Genomic DNA, 25,400 nt, shown 5'->3' on the forward strand with positions numbered 1-25,400 from the left:
GAAAATATCTATTAGGAGGGATTCACTTATTCACATCTCTTTTTTAATCTGTCCTGGAAGCTAAATATTCGGGGCTGTGGGTTTGCGCTAAAGCTGTGGTAACTGTATTAAAGTATATGCTCCACGTTCTGTCCCTAACTAGGGGGTTGTTTCGAGACATTTTTTTGTTTTATAATGGTTACATGTTCATTACACACCTCTGCATTCTATATTATTAAGTAGGCTGTTGGTCTTTTGAGGTCCGTTATGTCAATTTGCCTTTATACATCTCATTGACCTACTGTCAACTCCCTCAGATGTAAACATCTACAATAATCATTAGACGTACGCGTCAGAGTTATCATACCCCTTGTCGGGGTTTGTACAGAGTTGGTTAAATCCGCTCTTTTGCTCCCCACTTACATGTCTAATAATCTCCAAGCTGCTCTAAGCGGTGTTGTTTGAGTGAATATTGTTTTACATAAAGTTAATAACCCCCCTAAACCGATATATGAAATTAGCTCTGCCCCTATCTATAAAGCGTGAGATACATTTTTAAAACCAGTGATTTAATTCAAAAGATTTAGTACCTACATTTTAACACATTCCAAAATGTTTACTATTTCTTACAGATAAAGGGTCCTGTTAGCCCCGACCTGTAACTGACAGTTAGACTTACAGGTTATGTCGTTGTCTTTTGTTTGAATTGTTTATGTGTCCGCTGTGCGGGGGAAATGATAATACAAGCGGAACTATGTAGCTAATACTGTTGTAACGGGGATCCTTATTGTAGCAACACACTTTTGGATGGAAGGCAACCCTGCGCTGCGTTAACTAAGTTTTCATGTCATCCGGTGTAGTTCATAAAGGTTGAAGAGTGTATGTTAGGATGAAGTGTGAATTCATGCAAGGAATAATAAGTGTGAAGTTTGATTTCCTCCCTTCTGTAATAAGCAGCCAATGAGGTATTTTTTCCTTTATTCATGTGTTTAATCTGAACCCGTTATAACACCGGTTAAACTGTTATGTATGTAAGCACTTCAGAGTTATACCAAGCTAATAAGTCACTCGTAAGATAAGGTTGTAAGAGTGTGCTTAACTGTATTTTTCATTTACTTTATAGTTCTCACGGAAGGGGATAATTCTCACTGAAACTACAGAATAAAGCCGTCCAGTTAAAATCAAGGAACGGTTGTGCTCGTGGTTACTGAAGGGAGCTACAAGACCCTTATCCGTTTCGAATTCACCAACTCAAAGACGCTTGCCCTCTCCATCATAACTCCGTAAGTTTTCCCTCCCTGTGTAGATCAAACGTCCTGCCTGTAAATCCTGGGTATGCCCACATCATTAATGAATAAGATGTGTAGAAAAACTGTTTATCCATAGTTAAAGGCCTTTCATAAAGAGGCTGTCCTGATTTCATGTGCCTCATGTTTAACACGTATTGCTTGTTACAGAATACTACTGTTGTACATCTAATATCCCCTAGCAGATTTCATTGCCTTTGCAAAAATTCTGTCATGTTACTGTGGTCTTTTTAAAATTCAATAAATATGTGTGGAAAGTGTACATGTTTGTTTCACTGTAGATCTGTTTAAGACGTCCTAGAAACACCTAATTTCATCCCACAGCATTAATTAATAAACGGTGTAGAAGCTGTTTAGCCATAAGTAAAGGCCTTTCATAAAGCGGCTGTCATGATAAACCTGAATCTGAAAGTACCTTTAGGATCTTTTCTTTGGGGTTCTAATCTCCCTGTGTGTACATGACCTGAAAATCCTTAGGCTGGAGCCATCTGGAAGCTCTGTGCCTGTACATATAAAGAGAACTAAATAGGAAACTAGGCTGAGAAACATTATTTAGATGGCTGTTTAATTGTTGTTTAAAGCCTGAAATGGACACAATTCCAAGGGACCTTGTTTCTAACACACACACACACACACACACACACACACACACACACACACACACACACACACACACACACACACACACACACACACACACACACACACACACACACACACACACACACACACACACACACACACACACACAGGTCTTAAAGATGGCATGTTCTGGACATTTATAATGCTGAGGCCCCAGCGCTATACACCCAGACATTCCTGCTTCATAGATAACAACCGTAAGGGAGATAAAACAGGGGGGTGGAGGGGTGCATGGGTCACAAAAGTTCAAACAACCTCTAACACATGACCACACGAACAGGGGGACGGGGCGGGGGCACATATTTAAACATGTACGCGTCATCATAACGTAGGGGTAGTCCGGGGTATACCCCCTGGCAGTTACTCTCAGAGCCATTAGATCCTGGCGTCCACAGACTTGTTCTTCCAACGCATATCCTGGCAGCCTTGAAGCACTCAGGGCACGTTGCATTTGACACAAAGATAACATTATTTTAAACCATTCTCGCATCCTTAGCGCTGGAGAATAAGTCTCGGGTTCTGCACGATAAAAGGGTTGGGACACGCTGTCTGTGAATATCTTAACCGTAGATTCCTCCGGGTTGAATATGTACGAAATATGGTCCTCGCTTGTACACAGAAATCCGTTAAAACATTCGGGAGCCTCTAACAAAATATCCTCCAAGCTTTTGGCGTTGGGTTCGTGACATGAGTTACAGAGCACTCCGAGAATTATACTTGTAGACATATTTTAGATGTTTAATATTCAGGTCTTAAAAAATGGCTTGTTCTGGACATTTATAATACTGAGGCCCCCAGAGATATCTATAACCCCAGACATTCATGCTTCATAGATAACAACCGTAAGGGAAATAAAACTGGGGGGTGGATGGGGGCATGGGCCACAAAATAACACACACCCTCTAACACATGACCACACGAACAGGGGGGCGGGACAATGCACATATTCACTACATGTCAGAAGGTCATAAGTTCAGCAATCAATCATATTTTTGACACCTGTCATCAATCAATCATTTTGACACATGCTGTATCCTATTACTCTCTGATTTGATCTCATATGTATATACTGTATTTTATATTATATTATTTATATTATCTATCGCATCTTGCCAATGCTGCTCTGTCATTGCTCAGATTTATATGTATATATTCTTATTCCATTCCTTTACTTAGATTTGTGTGTATTAGGTAGTTGTGGAATTGTTATATTACATGTTAGATATTGCTGCACTGTTGGAACTAGAACCACAAGCATTTCGCTACACTTGCAATAACATCTGCTAACCATGTGTACATGTGTATGTGACCAATAAAATTTGATTTGATTTATAGCCAGGTTATTGTTATTCATCGTGTATTTATTATTACGTGTTATTACTTTTCTATTATTTCTCTATTTGAAATTTCGGCTTTGTTGGGAAGGGGCCATATGTAAGCATTTCATTGTTAATCTATACCTGTAGTTTGCAAAGCACATGACGAATACGATTTCATTTTAAATGACTGACAGTAACCTCAGCCAATCGACCATGGACTATTATTAAGATATAAAAATGATAGCTGCAGAGGTGGCACCACAGTTCAAAAGTTTTTCCTGATCTCATGACCTGGTCTAGTAAACCACTCCCATCATGATCACATTCGTAGGCTATGACATAGTCCAACGTTAACTTTTTTCTCACTGGCCAGAACAGAATTTCTATTGGCCCGGAAATGGAGTAGTTTATCAATGTGGCGCTGCCCCTTTAACTTCTGATGGCTTCAGGGGTACTATTGAGTAGCTTGGATGAAAGGTGTCCAGAGGTGCCCAGAGTAAATGGCCCGCTCCTCAGTCTCAGTTGCTAATATAGGCATTTTATTAGTATTGGATAGAAAACACTGAAGTTTCTAAAACTATTTGAATGATGTCTGTGAGTATAACAGAACTCATATGGCTGGCAAAAACCTGAGAACAAATCCAAACAGGATGTGTGAAATCTGAGGTTGGTATATATTCAACCCATTCCCTATTGAAATCCCCTTGAGATATGAATGAATATTTACTTCCTATGGCTTCCACTAGATATCAACTGTCTATAGACATTTGAATGAGGCTTCTACTGTGTTGTGGGACTGAATAAGAACAGAATGCATCAGACTACTGGCAGAGAGCCAGTTCCAGGTCTAGCATAGCATAGCACATGTTATCTTCCTACGTTCCGTTCCTCCTCAAGACACAGAAGAATTCTCCGGTTGGAACTTTATTGAAGATATATGATAAAAACATCTGAATGATAGGTTCTGTACTTAGTTTGAAATGTTTCTTCGACCTGTAATATAACTTTTTGAAGATTTTGTCCGAAAAAATGGTCGACCAACTCTGGGGTGGATAGGTGTACCAAACGCACTAACAAAAGTAGCTAATTGGACATAAATAACGGACATTATCGAACAAATCCAGCATTTATTGTGGACCTGGGATTCCTGGGAGTGCATTCTGATGAAGATCATCAAAGGTAAGGAAATATTTAGCATGTCATTTATCATTTATGTTGATTACAACATGGCAGCTGATTTGACTTGATTGTTCTGAGCGCCATCTCAGAATATTGCATGGTTTGCTTTTTCCTTAAAGTTTTTTTGAAATCTCACACAGCGGTTGCATTAAGAAGAATCCTAGTGTCAGCTAAAGACTTAGAGAAATCACTGGAACATGCTAACATCTCTGTTGACGAGCCTACGATACGTACAATTGAAGTCGGAAGTTTACATACACTTAGGTTGGAGTCATTTAAAAATAGTTTTTCAACCACTCCACAAATTTCTCGTTAACTATAGCTTTGGCAAGTCGGTTATGACATCTACTTTGTGCATGACAAGTCATTGGTCCAACAATCACAATTCCAGTGGGTCAGAAGTTAGCAAACACTAAGCTAACTGTGCCTTTAAACAGCTTGGCAAATTACAGAAAATTATGTCATAGCTTTAGAAGCTTCTGATAGGTTAATTAATCATTTGAGTCAATCGGAGGTGTACCTGTGGATGTACCTGTGGATGTATTTCAAGGCCTACCTTCAACCTCAGTGCCTCTTTGCTTGACATCTTGGGAAAATCAAAATAAATCAGCCAAGACTGAAATCAGCCAAAAAATGTAGACCTTCACAAGTCTGGTTAGTCCTTGGGAGCAATTTCCAAATGCCTGAAGGTACCACGTTCATTGTACAAACAAGAGTATGCAAGTATAAAAACCATGGGACCACATAGCCATCATACTGCTCAGGAAGGAGTCTCCTAGAGATGAACATACTTTGGTGTGAAGATTCTGGAGGAAACAGGTACAAAAGTATCTATATCCACAGTAAAATGATATCCTACATCAACATAACCTGAAAGGCCACTCAGCAAGGAAGAAGCCAATGCTCCAAAATGCTGTCTAGCCACATATTTTCCAGCGGCTCTGGATAGACGTATATCAACATATATTTAATCAAGTTGGTTACACAATAGCTCATCTTGTAACAGGTAGACTACCCTAAATGATAACCACACATAAGGCAGCAGCCGGTGCAGCTAAGCAATAATTTAGCATTTATTAAAATATTATACTTGGTCTATATACAGGTCTAAATAAAGGAAACACTTGAGTAAATGAGTGAGAAGAAATATATATATATACATGAAATATTTACATTTCATGGGCTTATTACATTTTTTGAAAGAGGAACTCACTACAACTACATTTCCCAAGTAGCAAGCCATGTTAGAGGGAAGTCTTGCTCTATAGACCTCTCGGTTTAAAAAAAAGAGCCACAGCAGCTGAGGTATGGCATTACCCTACACATGACAGGAGGATTCTTCAATGCACATGCCATTATTGGCCACAGGACAAGGACAAATGAGATCCCCTAGTAGAGTACTGGATGGTTTACTATTTACAACGTTGCAGTAGAGATACATCTCTTCAGGAGCTTTCTTAAAGTTTAACAAGAGCTTTCTTAAAATTGTACATATTCGTTAAATGTGTAGCCTATTATTAAAAAACCCTAAGGTCGATGTCCACATCCCCACGGAAATCTAATTAGCATAATACAAATTCACAACAATACACACAAATCTAAAAGTAAAAGAATGGAATTAAGAAATATATAAATATTTGGATGAACAATGTCGGAGTGGCATTGACCAAAATACAGTAGAATAGAATACAGTAGGACGCAGGACGTGGACCCCACTCAAACATAGTCTTAGTCCTTTTTCGTAGCGTCCTTTGAGTGGCGACCCTTGCCACCGACCTTGGCCTAGTAACCCTAACAAAGGGCCCACCTGGACTGAGGGGTGCTTCATTACTGAGGAAGCTCAGGACCGAGGGGTAGCTCAGGACCGAGAGGTAGCTCAGGACTGAGAGGTAGCACAGGACTGAGAGGTAGCTCAGGACTAAGAGATAGCTCAGGCAGGTTGACGGCCCTGGCAGATCCTGGCTGAATGGCGGCTCTGGCGGATCCTGGCTGACTGGCGGCTTTGGCGGATCCTGGCTGACTGGTGGCTCTGGCGGATCCTGGCTGACTGGCGGCTCTGGCGGATCCTGGCTGACTGGCGGCTCTGGCGGATCCTGGCTGACTGGCTGCTCTGGCGGATCCCGGCTGACTGGCGGCTCTGGCGGATCCCGGCTGACTGGCGGCTCTGGCGGATCCTGGCTGACTGGCGGCTCTGGAGGATCCTGGCTGACTGGCGGCTCTGGAGGATCCTGGCTGACTGGCGACTCTGGCGGCTCATGACAGACGGAAGACTCTGGCAGCTCTGGACAGACGGGAGACTCTGGCGGCTCTGGACAGACAGGAGACTCTGGCGGCTCTGGACAGACGGGAGACTCTGGCGGCTCTGGACAGACGGGAGACTCTGGCGGCTCTGGACGGACGGGAGACTCAGATCTTCAAAAGTAAGTGATTGATTTTGTCGCTATTTATTATTTTGTGACCCCTGTGCCGGTTTGGAAAATATGCTAATGTGAGGTGCTGTCCTCAGACAATCGAATGCTATGCTTTCGCCGTAAAGCCTTTTTGAAATCTTAAAACACAGATCGATTACCAAGATTCTAAGCTAAAGGATCATGTATGACACTTGTATTTTCATGAATGTTTAATATTACGATTTTGTATTTTGAATTTGGCGCGCTCTGATTTCAAGGGATGTTGTCGAATTTGATCCCGCTAGCAGGATCTCCACACTAAGAGATTTTAAGAAACAAGGTTCATGAAATGAATAACTTGCTAGTAACAGATGACATTCATATTCAGAATTCTACATTCATATCTCTGAATCTCACTTTAGCAATACAAGGTTAAAACGTTTACAGAAAAGACAGAAATGCCAGTGGTGGAGGTGTTGCTGTTTATATTCAGAACCACATTCCTGTAAAGATTAGAGAGGATACCATGTTAAATACTGTTGAAGTAATATGGCTACAGGTTCATTTGCCTCACCTATAGCCCATTCTTGTTGGAAGCGGCTAACAGTCAACAGCTGGATAACATGTGTGAAATGCTTGATAATGTATGTGATATCAACAGAGGGGTACATTTTCTGGGTGGTTTACATATTGACTGTCGTGTCTTTGCCATCATTGAAAGTGAAGACTTATTTATCAAATTAATTCTCTGTAATTATTATTGTGTGATTAAACTAATCATGTAAATGTAATTAACTAAGAAGTTGAGGTACCATGGAAAATCTTCAGATTACAAAGTTTTTATTTTCCTAATTTAACTCTTCAGATATTTTAATATCTGATCAATTAGTCATCTTGTTAATTAATTATCCTTTACCTCACGTCAGTCTCATTCCGAACGTCGTACATTGTTGGTTACCTGCACGAACCCAGCATTTACTATAAATCATCCATACACCAATTGTCTTAATAATTTATTTACTAACTAGCTAAATAATCACAGAAATGCATAAACAACAGTAGATATTGGTTACTAACACAGGATAAGGAAGATTCCCTAGTGGGCTCAGCCAATATGACGGCTTGGTGGACAAACGGTGTGAACTGAGAGAGAGCGGGAAAGGAAAAGAGATCGCTACACACAGTACTACTATAATTATATTCATTGATATGCTAATCCTTTGCACATGAAAGCTCACTCATTCGGGAATAATTGCAATCAATATTTATATTCTTGCCCATGTGTCGTGAACTTTTCAGTTGGAATCCAGTCCTTCTGCTGGTGTGTCAGTTCATCCACGTCTTTCTCTCTCTCTGCTTCCCTGAAGATCAAAGTATTTTGTAGCTAGCATGGATACTTCAGAGTACCATTCAGAAATGTTCTCATAGAATAGATGTTTTAGCGGTTGTCGGGAATAGCATCCCAGGTTTACATCATTTCTAGCTGCAGACTAGTAATTAGTATCTAAGATTTGTTCTTATTCTGTCAGGATCGATAGTCTCAGAGTTTAACCATTTCCAGCCGTGTAAGTCCAATGCTCCACGTGGTATGTTTAGGAATTCAATAACTGCTGTGGGTTTGCTCCGTCTTGGTACTCAAAACGGTGCCACCTCAGATGATACCGAGTTATGCGTGGTCTGAAGAGGATTTCCTTAGTAGGGTTTTTTATTTGTAACAATAGATAAGGTGGTTCTATGACACCTGATCATGTCTGTGCTCAGGGGAGCGGGCCAATGAGTTCATTAAACTTTAAAGTGAATACAATTCTCTTGTTGAGGATAGGGGGCAGTATTTTCACTTTGGATGAATTGCGTGCCCATAGTGAACTGCATCCTATTCTGTCCTAGATTGCTAATATATGCATATTATTATTACTATTGGATAGAGTTTCTAAAACTGTTTGAATTATGTCTGTGAGTATAACAAAACTCATAGGGCAAGCAATCTTCCAAACAAGAAGTGCAATTCTGAATATGGATCAACTTTGACATCATCACCCCCGCCTTTCCCAACAAGATATGGATCTGGTAGCACTTCCTACGCCTTCCACTAGATGTCCTCATTCAGTAGAAAGTGGAATGAAGCTTTTGGTGTGAACTTTGACCGAATGGGAGGGGAAATAATCACTGTCCTGACAGAATGCCATTTTCCTGGGACGCATTTCCCTGTGGGTGCCACCGTCGTTCCATTTGGCTGCAGCTGAAAACGTATGATCCGGTTGGAACGTTATTGGATATATATGAAAATAACATCCTGAAGATTGATTCTCTACTTAGTTTGACCAGTTTATTCGACCTGGAATATATCTTTTTGAAGTTTTCGTGCGAGTTGTCCTGGACCAGCAGTCAGTTTTTGGGGACGTGAGCTGAAAGTGGTAGCAAATGCAGCTAATTGGACACTAGTATTGGACATTATGGAACAAAACAACGATTTATTGTGGAACTAGGACTCCTTGCACTGCATTCTGATGAAAGATCATCAAAGGTAAGGGAATAATTATGATGCAATGTCGTATTTCTGTTGACTCCAACATGGAGAAATACTTTTACGTCTGAGCGCTGTCTCAGATTATTGCATGGTAGTCTTTTTCCGTAACGTTTAAAAATAATCTGACACAGCGGTTGCATTAAGAACCAGTGTATTTTTAATTATATGTAGAACATGTATCTTTAGTCTAAGTTTATGATAAGTATTTCTGTTATCTGGCGTAGTTCTATATTTCCTCCGGATAATTTGGAGGCATTTCTGAACATGGCGTCATTGTAAACCGAGATTTGTGGATATAATTATGCATATTATGTGTAACATGTCATATGAGTGAAGATGATGAAGATTTTCAAAAGGTTAGTGATTTATTTTATCTCTAATCCTGCTTTTGTGACTATCTTTAGGCTGGAAAAAATGGCTGCATTTTTCCTTTGATTTGGTGGTGGTCTAACATAAATATATGCTGTGTTTTTGCTGTAAAACATTTTTTTTTTAAATCGGACATGATGGGTAGATGAACAAGATGTTTATCTTTCTTTTGAGGTATTGGACTTGTTAATGTGTGAAAGTAAAATATTTCAAAAGAATATTTTTGAATTCCCTGCACCACCTTTTCAGCTGAATGGGGGAGGGGGCTGGAGTTCCCCTCTGGGATCCCCTTGCCATAACAGGTTTAACATCACATTACACCATTTAGTTTCATCTTTACTCATTAATTTTATACAAGAATTAGATGCAAACCCCATAATTGAAAAATGTACACATTTAGAGATCTAGTTGTTTCCTGTCCTCTCTGGAGGTGAGGTCACCAAATGAGGTCACCAAATGAAACACACTCGTCATACCCATCCCTTAAGTGTCCATGGATCATTCATACCTTCTCACAAGTGGACATTTTGTTTCATATTCTCATTTTGAGGATTTAGGAGTTTGCCATGTGAAATCCTTTGTTCTCTCTGTGTTTTTCTTTTCTGCATGGCTAGGGGGAGGGAGTCTCCGCCAGGAATTTACGACCTGAGATAACAGAACCTGGGTGTAGGAGAGCGTGGGAAGCTATGATCTATACCCAGAAAGGGCCACGTCATGACAACTGTCTTTCATCAAGCTGCCCACTCAAGGAAAAGCTTAAAACTGTAACCAGTGCCTGCAGCGTTTGTTTGTTCCTTACTCATTGTTTAAACTTGTCTGTTTTTGTTGCTTTGCTTTTAGTAGTTTAATAGTGTTTAAGTTGCATAGGGTTACCGATTAGGCTACGGTAGAGCGACATGAAGTGCGTGCAGTGGATTATTTTCCTACTTGGATTACTTTTGCTGGTACCTGAAATCACTTGCGAATCTACGAGAAAGTTGGCGGCACCACACATCCACTACAACAGAAACAATCTTTTATGATGCAATATGTCACGTTCGGGAGAAAGGATCAAAGGGGACATTCTTGCAGAGATCGTGAGACAAAACAACCTGGGTGAATGACTACTAAGAAGGAAGAGGAAAAGGGTCTGGAAAAGCAGTGTGCAGCAAAGTTTAGAAGGAATGAAACAAAGATTCCGCTTCCAACTACCCTGCTCTCCAATGTCCAATCGCTTAACTTAAGGGAAAAATGGACGAATTCACAGTATCTATATGAATACAGAGATGCCTGTGTGATAGTCTTCTCTGAAACTTGGCTGTTGGAGGTGCTGAAGTCACCCCTAACAGATTCACTGTCACTCGTATGGAGAGAGACAGTGAAGCTACTGGTAAAGAAGCATGGAGGCGGTGTCTGTGTTCTGATAAATGAAAGATGGTGTAAAACTACGATTGTCAGGAAAAAAATGCACTCCTAATATAGAGCTACTGTCAGTGTCACTACGCCCCTTCTACCTCCCACAGCTTTTTTCTGACAGTTGTTTATATCCATCCAAGAGCAAACAGTGTCAATGCAGCTGACATCATTTTTAACCTTACTCAAGAGCTTGATGGGATTTCCCCTGATGCGCCCAAATTCATCATGAGGGATTTCAATGGCTGTACTCTTAAGTGCACTTTGAGTACTTACCCACAGTATGTGACTTGTCTAACAAGGAAAAATAAGATCATTGACTTATGTTACGGCTCGGCCCCCGAAGCGTATTCATCCTTGGCCAGACCTCCACTGGGTGGATCAGACCAACTTATAGACAGTTACTCAAAAGGGAGAAGGTAGTGGAAAATAAAATACAGGTGTGGGACAATGATAGTATGCTTTGATTGTACCACCTGGAGTGTATTTGAAGAATCATCAGCTGACCTGAACGAGTTGACTAACGTGATATCTGGCTATATTGAATTATGTGTTGATTTGGTGATCCCCAAAAACATGCAAGATATTTCCTAATAACATACATTGGGTGACCAGTGAATTGAAAGTGGTGCTTCATAAGAAGAAACAAGTGTTTGCCTCCGGGAATCCACTCAAAAGAAAATAGGTACAGAGAGAGGTGAACAAAGAGATAAAGGTGAGATGCCAGTAGAAGGATAAGGTGCAACAGATAATGTTACAGGGAGACTCTCGGTCTGCCAGGTTGGACATTAAGAATATGGCAAATGCCCCTTTCAAAGGTAGGTAACATATCGATTCCTGCCTGGATGAGAGGGTGTGCCTCTCTACAGCCAATTAACTAAACAAGTTCTTCACCAGCGTTGAAACAGGGGTGGGGCGACCTGGCATGTCTGGAGGAGGATGTCATAAAAACAAAGAGCGCGCTTGTCATCGATGAGGAAGTCGTACAACGAGTGTTCAAAAGTACTGGAGCACAAAAGAGCTCGGGGCCTGATAACATAAGGGGTTGTGTCTTGAAACACTGTTCCACTCAGCTGAGCGGTGTCTTCTGCTCTCTCTTTCAGTGGTCCCTGGATACATTGTAAATTCCATCTTTATGGAAAAAATCTATTGTTGTACCTGTCCCAGAAATCTCTCATTTGTCTGCATGAACCCCACAGGGCAGTGTTCTTTCACCTGTACTATACATACCGTATACAGACAGCTGCCCGGAGCCGGTTCCCAAGGCACGACCTGATCAAATATGCTGACGATACTGTTTGGTCAGTCTTCTCGAAGGGGATGAGATGGAGCATGGACCATGTAAACCGCTTGCGTCGTGATTTCCGTCTCATTCAACTTTGGACGATGCGTTCGTGGTAATTACACACACTAAACAAACGTTAATCCAGTCATGGTTGGTTTCATTGCAATCCTCTGGTTGTTCCTAACACAACCATACTTGATGGTTATTTTCCCGTGGACGTATTGCCAGAAACAAACCGTTTTGAAGACACCAATCATGCTTCACGGTAGGTATGGTGTTCTTTGGATGCAACTCAGCATTCTTTGTCCTCCAAACACGACGAGTTGAGTTTTTAACGAAAAAGGTCTATTTTGGTTTCATCTGACCATATGACATTCTCCCAATCTTCTTCTGGATCATCCAAATGCTCTCTAGCAAACTTCAGACGGGCCTGGGCATGTACTGGCTTAAGCAGGGGGACACGTGTGGCACTGCAGGATTTGAGTCCCTGGCGGCGTAGTGTGTTACTGATGGTAGGCTTTGTTACTTTGGTCCCAGCTCTCTGCAGGTCATTCACTAGGTCCTCCTTGACAGCTCTTTGGTCTTGGCCATAGTGGAGTTTGGAGTGTGACTGTTTGAGGTTGTGGACAGGTGTCTTTTATACTGATAACAAGTTCAAACAGGTGCCATTAATACAGGTAACGAATGGAGGACAGAGGAGCCTCTTAAAGAAGAAGTTACAGGTCTGTGAGAGACAGAAATCTTGCTTGTTTGTAGGTGACCAAATACTTATTTTCCACCATCATTTGCAAATAAATTCATTAAAATTCCTACAATGTGATTTTCTGGATTTTTTTTTCTCGTTTTGTCTGTCATAGTTGAAGTGTACCTATGATGAAAATTACAGGCCTCTGTCATCTTTTTAAGTGGGAGTACTTGCACAATTGATGGCTGACTAAATACTTTTTTGCCCCACTGTATATCTGTTAATTTTAAGTGTTGATACTGGGCTCATAAGTGAAAGTATTGTTACTGATTTTTAAAAATCTTTCACAGTGGCAGTGATTCTGATTATGAGCCGCCAATGTCTAGGTGTCCATCTCCCTCTGAAGCTGGTTCCTCCAGCCGGACCCCCGCTGTCTCCGGCTCCACACCTACCTGGCCATCTAGAGATGTGAAGTCAGTGACAAAGAAGCGGAGGTGGGGAAGAGAGAAACCTGCAGACAGAGGGTCGTTGGCACTCTGTGTTAGAAGATCCACCAGTTTTTAGACCCAAAAGGCAGCCAGGACCTCAACTAGACATGACTGCAAAGTACAGCCCCCTTCAACTTTTTCAACAGTTTTTCACCTCATCAGTTGTTGATTCCCTGGTGTCGAACACCAATAAGTACGGGGCTAAGAAGCAGGCAGGAAAGAAAGAGACATGGAAGACCATTTCCATGTCAGACCTTTTGTGCTACTTTTCAATGGTCATTTACATGTGGCTGGTGAAGTTGAAAACTCGAAAGGGACTACTGGAAAACGTCAGCTCTCTATCAACTGCCTTTTCCCATGACTGTCATGTCTTGTAAAAGGTTTCTGACTATCTCACGGGCGCTTCACATCAGTGACCCAGAAGTTGATGGGGAGAATGACAAGAAGAGAGGCACACCAAGATTTGATAGGCTGTGCAAAATCAAACCCCTCTACCCCAACATCGTTGAGACCTGCAAGGCCTATTTTCAGCCCGCCCAGAACCTGTACATCGATGAGAGGGTGGTAGCCTCAATGGCCAGAATCAGCCTCAAACAATACATGCGTAACAAACCAACCAAATGGGGTTACAAATGGTTTGTTTTGGCTGATTCTGTGTCTGCCTACACTTGCATTTTTGTTTGTTTATGAGGGGAAAAACAGTTTTGCTACCGGTAATGGATTGAGTTAAGATTCCGTTATGGAGTTATTGGATTTTCAACTGCTGGGGAAGGGCTACAAACTGTTTGTGGACAACTTCTACACAAGCCCTACCCTGTTTACAGAGCTGAGGAAGAGGGATGTGTGGGCTTGTGGCACCATTCGGACTAACAGAGTGGGCTTTCCAAAGACAAAGGTGAACGACATGCCTAAGCGGGCTGAGAGGGGTACCATAAAATGGATCTGTGAAGATGGCCTGCTCTTTGTGAAGTGGATGGATACCAGAGAGGTGGTCATGTGCTCCAGTATCCACAAGTCCTTCAGTGGAGATTTTGTCGTCAGGCATGTGAAGGACGGTGCCGGGGCATGGACCACAAAAAATGTCCCCATTCCAGCTGCTGTGAAGGACTACAACAAGAGCATGGAAGGTGTGGACCTGTCAGATGCGCTGATAGGATACTACAATGTTCTCCACAAGACCATGAAATGATACAATACTTTTTTCTATAATTTCATTGACAATGCTGTGGTGAATTCCTTCATCCTCCAGAAGGAAATGGCCAAGAGCTGTGGACAGCCCCCCATCTCACAGCTAGCCTCCAGGGAGCTGCTCATCCAGGAGCTTGCTAGCTATAACAAGTCCACTGCAGCACCTTCTGCTCCAACCAGTGGTGTTCACCTGCCCAGATTCATCTCTGCAGGCATGAATGTGCCTCAGGGCAAACAGTAGGGAGATGTCGTTGTGCCCTTTGTCACAGGAAATGCCCAATCACCTGCACCGCCTTTGCTTTACAGCAAATATATACACTGCTCAAAAAAAGAAAGGGAACACTAAAATAACACATCCTAGATCTGAATGAATGAAATATTCTTATTAAATACTTTTTCTTTACATAGTTGAATGTGCTGACAACAAAATCACACAAAAATTATCGATGGAAATCAAATTTATCAACCCATGGAGGTCTGGATTTGGAGTCACAATCAAAATTCAAGTGGAAAACCACACTACAGGCTGATCCAAATTTGATGTAATGTCCTTAAAACAAGTCAAAATGAGGCTAGGTAGTGTGTGTGGCCTCCACGTGCCTGTATGACCTTCCTATAACGCCTGGGATCTCCTCCCAGACCTGGACTAAAGCATCCGCCAACTCCTGGACAGTCTGTGGTGCAACTGTTGGTCGCCTCCTCAACCCTCCTCTCCTCCCTTTCTGCATCCTTTGACTCTCTATGTCCCCTATCTTCCAGGCCGGCTCGGTCCTCCCCTCCCGCTCCGTGGCTTGACGACTCAATGCGAGCTCACAGAACAGGGCTCCGGAAGGCCGAGCGGAAATGGAGGAAAACTCGCCTCCCTGCGGACCTGGCATCCTTTCACTCCCTCCTCTCTACATTTTCCTCCTCTGTCTCTGCTGCTAAAGCCACTTTCTACCACTCTAAATTCCAAGCATCTGCCTCTAACCCTAGGAAGCTCTTTGCCACATTCTCCTCCCTCCTGAATCCTCCTCCCCCTCCCCCCTCCTCCCTCTCTGCAGATGACTTCGTCAACCATTTTGAAAAGAAGATCGACGACATCCGATCCTCGTTTGCTAAGTCAAACAACACCGCTGGTTCTGCTCACACTGCCCTACCCTGTGCTCTGACCTCTTTCTCCCCTCTCTCTCCAGATGAAATCTCGCGTCTTGTGACGGCCGGCCGCCCAACAACCTGCCCGCTCGACCCTATCCCCTCCTCTCTTCTCCAGACCATTTCCGGAGACCTTCTCCCTTACCTCACCTCGCTCATCAACTTATCCCTGACCGCTGGCTACGTCCCTTCCGTCTTCAAGAGAGCGAGAGTTGCACCCCTTCTGAAAAAACCTACACTCGATCCCTCCGATGTCAACAACTACAGACCAGTATCCCTTCTTTCTTTTCTCTCCAAAACTCTTGAACGTGCCGTCCTTGGTCAGCTCTCCCGCTATCTCTCTCAGAATGACCTTCTTGATCCAAATCAGTCAGGTTTCAAGACTAGTCATTCAACTGAGACTGCTCTTCTCTGTATCACGGAGGCGCTCCGCACCGCTAAAGCTAACTCTCTCTCCTCTGCTCTCATCCTTCTAGACCTATCGGCTGCCTTCGATACTGTGAACCATCAGATCCTCCTCTCCACCCTCTCCGAGTTGGGCATCTCCGGCGCGGCCCACGCTTGGATTGCGTCCTACCTGACAGGTCGCTCCTACCAGGTGGCGTGGCGAGAATCTGTCTCCTCACCACGCGCTCTCACCACTGGTGTCCCCCAGGGCTCTGTTCTAGGCCCTCTCCTATTCTCGCTATACACCAAGTCACTTGGCTCTGTCATAACCTCACATGGTCTCTCCTATCATTGCTATGCAGACGACACACAATTAATCTTCTCCTTTCCCCCTTCTGATGACCAGGTGGCGAATCACATCTCTGCATGTCTGGCAGACATATCAGTGTGGATGACGGATCACCACCTCAAGCTGAACTTCGGCAAGACGGAGCTGCTCTTCCTCCCGGGGAAGGACTGCCCGTTCCATGATCTCGCCATCACGGTTGACAACTCCATTGTGTCCTCCTCCCAGAGCGCTAAGAACCTTGGCGTGATCCTGGACAACAAACTGTCGTTCTCAACTAATATCAAGGAGCGGTGGCCCGTTCCTGTAGGTTCATGCTCTACAACATCCGCAGAGTACGACCCTGCCTCACACAGGAAGCGGCGCAGGTCCTAATCCAGGCACTTGTCATCTCCCGTCTGGATTACTGCAACTCGCTGTTGGCTGGGCTCCCTGCCTGTGCCATTAAACCCCTACAACTCATCCAGAACGCCGCAGCCCGTCTAGTGTTCAACCTTCCCAAGTTCTCTCACGTCACCCCGCTCCTCCGCTCTCTCCACTGGCTTCCAGTTGAAGCTCGCATCCGCTACAAGACCATGGTGCTTGCCTACGGAGCTGTGAGGGGAACGGCACCTCAGTACCTCCAGGCTCTGATCAGGCCCTACACCCAAATAAGGGCACTGCGTTCATCCACCTCTGGCCTGCTCGCCTCCCTACCACTGAGGAAGTACAGTTCCCGCTCAGCTCAGTCAAAACTGTTCGCTGCTCTGGCTCCCCAATGGTGGAACAAACTCCCTCACGACGCCAGGACAGCGGAGTCAATCACCACCTTCCGGAGACACCTGAAACCCCACCTCTTTAAGGAATACCTAGGATAGGATAAAGTAATCCTTCTCACCCCCCCCTTAAAATATTTAGATGCACTATTGTAAAGTGGTTGTTCCACTGGATGTCATAAGGTGAATGCACCAATTTGTAAGTCGTTCTGGATAAGAGCGTCTGCTAAATGACTTAAATGTAAAATGTAAATGTAAATGGATGGAGCGAGACATGATGTCCCAGATGTGCTCAATTAGATTCAGGTCTGGGGAACGGGAGGGCCAGTCCATAGCATCAATGCCTTCCTCTTGCAGGAACTGCTGACACACTCCAGCCACATGAGGTCTAGCATTGTCTTGCATTAGGAGGAACCCAGGGCCAACCGCACCAGCATATGGTCTCACAAGGGGTCTGAGGATCTCATCTCGGTACCTAATGGCAGTCAGGCTACCTCTGGCGAGCACATGGAGGGCTGTGCGGCCCCCCAAAGAAATGCCACCCCACACCATGTCTGACCCACCTCCAAACCGGTCATGCTGGAGGATGTTGCAGGCAGCAGAACGTTCTCCACGGCGTCTGTCACATGTGCTCAGTATGAACCTGCTTTCATCTGTGAAGAGCACAGGGCGCCAGTAGCGAATTTGCCAATCTTGGTGTTCTCTGGCAAATGCCCAACGTCCTGCACGGTGTTGGGCTGTAAGCACAACCCCCACCTGTGGACGTCGGGCCCTCATACTACCACCCTCATGGAGTCTGTTTCTGACCGTTTTTGGTTCACCAATTACTTTGCAGACAGAGTTCAGTGTGTCAAATCGGAGGGCATGCTGTCCAGTCCTCTGGCAGTCTCTATGGGGGTGCCACAGTGTTCAATTCTCGGGCCGACTCTTTTCTCTGTATATATCAATGATGTCGCTCTTGCTGCGGGCGATTCCCCGATCCACCTCTAAGCAGATGACACCATTCTGTATACTTCTGGCCCTTCCTTGGACACTGTGCTAACTAACCTCCAAACAAGCTTCAATGCCATACAACACTCCTTCCGTGGCCTCCAACTGCTCTTAAACGCTAGTAAAACCAAATGCATGCTTTTCAACCGTTCTCTGCCTGCACCCGCACGCCTGACCAGCATCACAACCCTGGATGGTTCCGACCTTGAATATGTGGACATCTATAAGTACCTAGGTGTCTGGCTAGACTGTAAACTCTCCTTCCAGACTCATATCAAACATCTCCAATCGAAAATCAAATCAAGAGTCGGCTTTCTATTCCGCAACAAAGCCTCCTTCACTCACGCTGCCAAGATTACCCTAGTAAAACTGACTATCCTACCGATCCTCGACTTCGGCGATGTCATCTACAAAATTGCTTCCAACACTCTACTCAGCAAACTGGATGCAGTTTATCACAGTGCCATCCGTTTTGTCACTAAAGCACCTTATTCCACCCACCACTGCGACCTGTATGCTCTAGTCGGCTGGCCCTCGCTACATATTCGTCGCCAGACCCACTGGCTCCAGGTCATCTACAAGTCCATACTAGGTAAAGCTCCGCCTTATCTCAGTTCACTGGTCACGATGGCAACACCCACCCGTAACGCGCGCTCCAGCAGGTGTATCTCACTGATCATCCCTAAAGCCAACACCTCATTTGGCCGCCTTTCGTTCCAGGTCTCTGCTGCCTGTGACTGGAACGAATTGCAAAAATCGCTGAAGTTGGAGACTTTTATCACCCTCACCAACTTCAAACATCTGCTATCTGAGCAGCTAACCGATCGCTGCCGCTGTACATAGTCTATCGGTAAATAGCCCACCCATTTTTACCTACCTCATCCCCATACTGTTTTTATTTATTTTATTTCATGCTCTTTTGCATGACCATCTGATCATTTATCACTCCAGTGTTAATCTGCAAAATTGTAATTATTCGCCTACCTCCTCATGCCTTTTGCACACAATGTATATATACTCTCCTTTTTTCTACTGTATTATTGACTTGTTAATTGTTTACTCCATGTGTAACTCTGTGTTGTCTGTTCACACTGCTATGCTTTATCTTGGCCAGGTCACAGTTGCAAATGAAAACTTGTTCTCAACTAGCCTACCTGGTTAAATAAAGGTGAAATAAAAAATTAAAAAAGTTTGAGCAGACACATGCACATTTGTGGCCTACTGGAGGTCATTTTGCAGAGCTCTGGCAGTGCTCCTCCTGCTCCTCCTTGCACAAAGGCGGAGGTAGCGGTCCTGCTGCTGTGTTGTTGCCCTCCTACGGCCTCCTCCACGTCTCCTGATATACTGGCCTGTATCCTGGTAGCGCCTCCATGCTCTGGACACTACGCTGACAGACACAGCAAACCTTCTTGCCACAGCTCGCATTGATGTGCCATCCTAGATGAGCTGCACTACCTGAGCCACTTGTGTGGGTTGTAGACTTCGTCTCGTGCTACCACTAGAGTGAAAGCACCGCCAGCATTCAAATGTGACCAAAACATCAGCCAGGAAGCATAGGAACTGAGAAGTGGTCTGTGGTCACCACCTTCAGAACGACTCCTTTATTGGGGGTGTCTTGCTAATTGCCTATAATTTTCACCTGTTGTCTATTCCATTTGCACATCAGCATATGAAATGTATTGTTAATCAGTGTTGCTTCCTAAGTGGACAGTTTGATTTCACAGAAGTGTGATTGACTTGGAGTTACATTGTGTTTTTAAAGTGTTCTCTTTATATATATATATAATAAATAAATAAATGCTATTCTAACACCCCCCAAGAAAAAAAAAATATATATATATATATATATATATATATATATATATATATATATATATTTATATTTATTATATATATTTATTTTTCTTGGGGGGGGGGGGTGTTAGAATAGCATTTATGCATTTTGTATATAGTTCTTTCCTTCAAAATGTATCACTGTACCAATTCGGCCACTTGGGTACATTTGGGTACATTTGTGTGGGACACCTGGGTGACTTACATTTACATTACATTTAAGTCATTTAGCAGACGCTCTTATCCAGAGCGACTTACAAATTGGTGCATTCACCTTATGACATCCAGTGGAAAAACCACTTTACAATAGTGCATCTAAATATTTTAGGGGGGTGAGAAGGATTACTTTATCCTATCCTAGGTATTCCTTAAAGAGGTGGGGTTTCAGGTGTCTCCGGAAGGTGGTGATTGACTCCGCTGTCCTGGCGTCGTGAGGGAGTTTGTTCCACCATTGGGGAGCCAGAGCAGCGAACAGTTTTGACTGGGCTGAGCGGGAACTGTACTTCCTCAGTGGTAGGGAGGCGAGCAGGCCAGAGGTGGATGAACGCAGTGCCCTTGTTTGGGTGTAGGGCCCGATCAGAGCCTGGAGGTACTGAGGTGCCGTTCCCCTCACAGCTCCGTAGGCAAGCACCATGGTCTTGTAGCGGATGCGAGCTTCAACTGGAAGCCAGTGGAGAGAACGGAGGAGCGGGGTGACGTGAGAGAACTTGGGAAGGTTGAACACTAGACGGGCTGCGGCGTTCTGGATGAGTTGTAGGGGTTTAATGGCACAGGCAGGGAGCCCAGCCAACAGCGAGTTGCAGTAATCCAGACGGGAGATGACAAGTGCCTGGATTAGGACCTGCGCCGCTTCCTGTGTGAGGCAGGGTCGTACTCTGCGGATGTTGTAGAGCATGAACCTACAGGAACGGGCCACCGCCTTGATGTTAGTTGAGAACGACAGGGTGTTGTCCAGAATCACGCCAAGGTTCTTAGCGCTCTGGGAGGAGGACACAATGGAGTTGTCAACCGTGATGGCGAGATCATGGAACGGGCAGTCCTTCCCCGGGAGGAAGAGCAGCTCCGTCTTGCCGAAGTTCAGCTTGAGGTGGTGATCCGTCATCCACACTGATATGTCTGCCAGACATGCAGAGATGCGATTCGCCACCTGGTCATCAGAAGGGGGAAAGACTTCATGCTCAATATCATGTAGCTCGCACATTTTTGAAGTTATCCGTCCAAACCTTTCCTCAGCTATTGTTGCCATTTTATGTTCTTCATTCAAATCATCCACAGCATCCCATCTGTATGTTTGGCTGTTCTTGGTCATTTGAAAGATGCAGCAACAATAAAAAACAGAAAATGTTTATTTCCTGGAATTTTCTTCTACCAGATCTATTGTGTTATATTCTCCTACATACAATTCACATTTCCACAAAATTCAGAGTGTTTCATTTCAAATGATACCAAGAATATGCATATCCTTGCCTCTGGGCCTGAGCTACAGCCAGTTTGATTAGGGTATGTCTTTATGCGGAAATTGAGAAGACTGTTGACTTCTACTGGAAGCCATAGGAACTGCAATCTGGGACGCAGAAATGAGATCTTTCAATTGCATTGGAAGTCATTCGGAGCTCCAAAAAATACATTTCCGGATTGATTTTCCTCAGGTTTTCACCTGCTATATCAGTTCTGTTATACTCACATTATCTTAACAGTTTTAGAAACTTCAGAGTGTTTTCTATCCAATTCTACCAATTATATGTATATCCTAGCTTCTGGGCCTGAGTAACAGGTAGTTTACTGTGGGCACTTTGGGACTCCAATCAAGTAGTAGAAACATCTCATGGATGATCAATGGAAACAGGATGCACCGGAGCTCAATTTTGAGTCTCATAACAAAGTGTCTGAGTACTTATGTTAATAAGGCATTTATGTTTTAAATGTTTTATCAATTTGCTAACATTTCGCTTTGTCATTATGGGGTAGTGTGTAGATTGCTAAGGATTTTTATTCATTTAATCAATTTTAGAATAAGGCTGTAACGTAACAAAATGTGGAAAAGGTCAAGGGGTCTGAATACTTCTTTATATATTTAAGCATTACGGTCAGAGGGGGTGTGGTATATGGGCAATATACCATGGCTAATGGCTGTTCTTAGGCATGACGCAACAGCCTTTAGCCGTGGTATATTGGCCATATAACACGAACCCCGAGGTACCTTATTGCTATTATAAACTGTTTACCAAATATTAGAGCAGTAAAAAGTGTTTTTTCATACTTGTGGTATACGGTCTGAGATACCACGGCTGTCAGCCAATCAGCATTAAGGGCTCGAACCACCCAGTTTAAAATATATACTCTGAACTCCGACATTGCTTGTCCTAATATATTTCCGAATTCCATTATTTGACTTTTATATTTGTGTGCTGTTAGATATTACTGCACTGTTGCAGCTAGGAACACACACATTTTGCTACACCCGCAATATCATCTACTAAATATGAGTATGCGACCAATAAAATATTATTTGATTTAATTTGACACACACACAGTCCTAATGATAAGCGTGTGGGTGTTTGAACAAGCAGGTCTATTCTGGACTCAGTTTTTGACAGTGCAACCCTGAAATCATGCTCAGTCTTCAGTCTGTTTCTGTACTTGTTTTTGAAGTACCATGCTTTCCACCTGGCTACCCCTACCCCGGTCACCTGCCCGGCACCCTCCACAGCAACCCGCCAAAGCCCCCACCATTTCTTCCTTACCCAAATCTAGATAGCTGATGTTCTGAAAGAGCTGCAAAATCTGGACCCCTACAAATCAACCGATCTAGACAATATGGACCCTCTTTTTCAAAAATGATCTGCCGAAATTGCTGCAACCCCTATTACTAGCCTGTTCAACCTCTATGTCATATCGTCTGAGATTCCCAAAGATTGGAAAGCTGCCGCGGTCATCCCCCTCTTCAAAGGGGGTGACACACTAGACCCAAACTACTACAGACCTATATCTATCCTACCCTGTCTTTCTAAGGTCTTCGAAAGCCAAGTTAACAAACAGATTACCGACCATTTCGGATCCCACCGTACCTTCTCCGCTATGCAATCTGTTTTCAGAGCTGGTCATGGGTGCACCTCAGCCACGCTCAAGGTCCTAAACAACATCATAACCGCCATCGATAAGAGACATTACTGTGCAGCCGTATTCATCGACCTGGCCAAAGCTTTTGACTCTGTCAATCGCAACATTCTTATTGGCAGACTCGACAGCCTTGGTTTCTCAAATGATTGCATCGCCTGGTTTACCAACTACTTCTCTGATAGAGTTCAGTGTGTCAAATCGGAGGGCCTGTTGCCAGGAGCTCAGGCAGTCTATGGGGGTGCCACAGGGTTCAATCCTTGGGCCGACTGTCCTCTCTGTGAACATCAATGATGTTGCTCTTGCTGCTGGTAATTCTTTAATACACCTCTACGCAGATGGCACCATTCTGCAATTTTTCTTCCTGAGGTCTTGGCTGATTTCTTTTGATTTTCCCATGATGTCAAGCAAAGAGGTACTGAGTTTGAGGGTAGACCTTGAAATACATCCACATGTACACCTCCAATTAACTCTAATTATGTCAATTAGCCTATCAGAAGCTTCTAATGCATGACTTTTTCATTTTCTGGAATTTTCCAAGCTATTTAAAGGCACAGTCAACTTAGTGTATGTAAACTTCTGACCCACTGGAAATTTGATACAGTGAATTATAAGTGAAAAAATCTGTCTGTGAACAATTGCTGGAATAATTACTTGTGTCATGCACAAAGTAGATGTCCAAACCGACTTGCCAAAACTATAGTTTGTTTACAAGAAATTTGTGGAGTGGTTGAAAAACTAGTTTTAAACTTCCGACTTCAACTGTATAGCTAACCAAGTTAGGAAGCATGGCATTTTTTATTTGCACTATGCAAAGGTCACACAAGCAAGTAATGATGTTGGTGTTTAACCTGGGTGCACTCTCACCCACTGGCTACTTTTTACTTGGATGGCAACTTTGGGAATATATTGAAAAATAACTTGACACTTAATAAATCAGTGCAAATGTGGATTATAATGACAAGAAGAACATTGCATTGTCAGAGGGAACGTACTGAATCAATGCATAAGGTAAGGGCTCTAACCTTAACTAGCTACATTCCTAAACAAGCCCAATTGAATAGTGTTTGGAGCTAGCGTAGCACTCCGTATTATCAGCATATTCAATACTGTTTAAGAAATGTATTACCTTCAACAGTGTTATCTTGTGATCAAACCATCAATGTTTTGTGATTATTGGTGTCGTAAAAAAAGTAGCTAACGGGTTAGCAATTAGCATGTTTGACGTTTCAGTGGAAATACTACTACTACCAGCTTTTCGTTAAGCATTTTTATCAAAAAAATACGTCCTGTATTATCGGCATACGGCCCCCAGTTATTAGCCACCTTGGGTATGAGAGACTTACAAAAAAGAAAGCCTTATTTTTATATTTTAAATGCAGTAATGCAGATTTTGTCCTTCTTCGGGAAACTAATTTGTGTGAAAGTGATTTGAAATGTTGTTAATCACAATGGGGAGACATGGCCTATTTCAGTCATGGATCAAACCATTCTAGAATCCACATCTTCACAGGATGGGGAGATGGGTCATAGTAACTGTTAAACTTGACAATTATATTTTTATCATTTGTAATGTATAAGGACATAACTCCCATGCTCCTTATAAGACCCTTTTTACCCAATTTACCAGAAAATTACAGGATTTACGCAACAAATACTCAGAGGCTTTTCTAATTATTTCAGGGGATTTTAATGAAACACCTGATGAATCTGTTGATCGTTTTCCTCCTAGAACGAGTTAAAGACTTCAAAATAGCAATATCATCACTACATTATGCAAGGATCTCTCTGTTGATAATGCCTGGCATTGTTTCAATCAGGATGCAAAGGGTTATACCTGGACCAACAAAACTATGTCACATAAATCTAGAATAGATTTATTCCTAATTTACTCCATTCTGTTACAATTTGCTATAGATGTAGATCATCATTTGGCTCCCTTTTCTGATCATCACTTGATTTCCCTGAATTTACAAGCTAGTAAAAAATCAAAAGGTACTCGAGGATTTTGGAAATTAAACACCACACCGTATGCGTATGCCTCATGACTAACGGGACATGGTGTGATGAAGGAAACATACAGGAACT

This window comes from Oncorhynchus gorbuscha, linkage group LG05, assembly GCF_021184085.1.
Source record: "Oncorhynchus gorbuscha isolate QuinsamMale2020 ecotype Even-year linkage group LG05, OgorEven_v1.0, whole genome shotgun sequence".
Classification (NCBI taxonomy): Eukaryota; Metazoa; Chordata; class Actinopteri; order Salmoniformes; family Salmonidae; genus Oncorhynchus; species Oncorhynchus gorbuscha.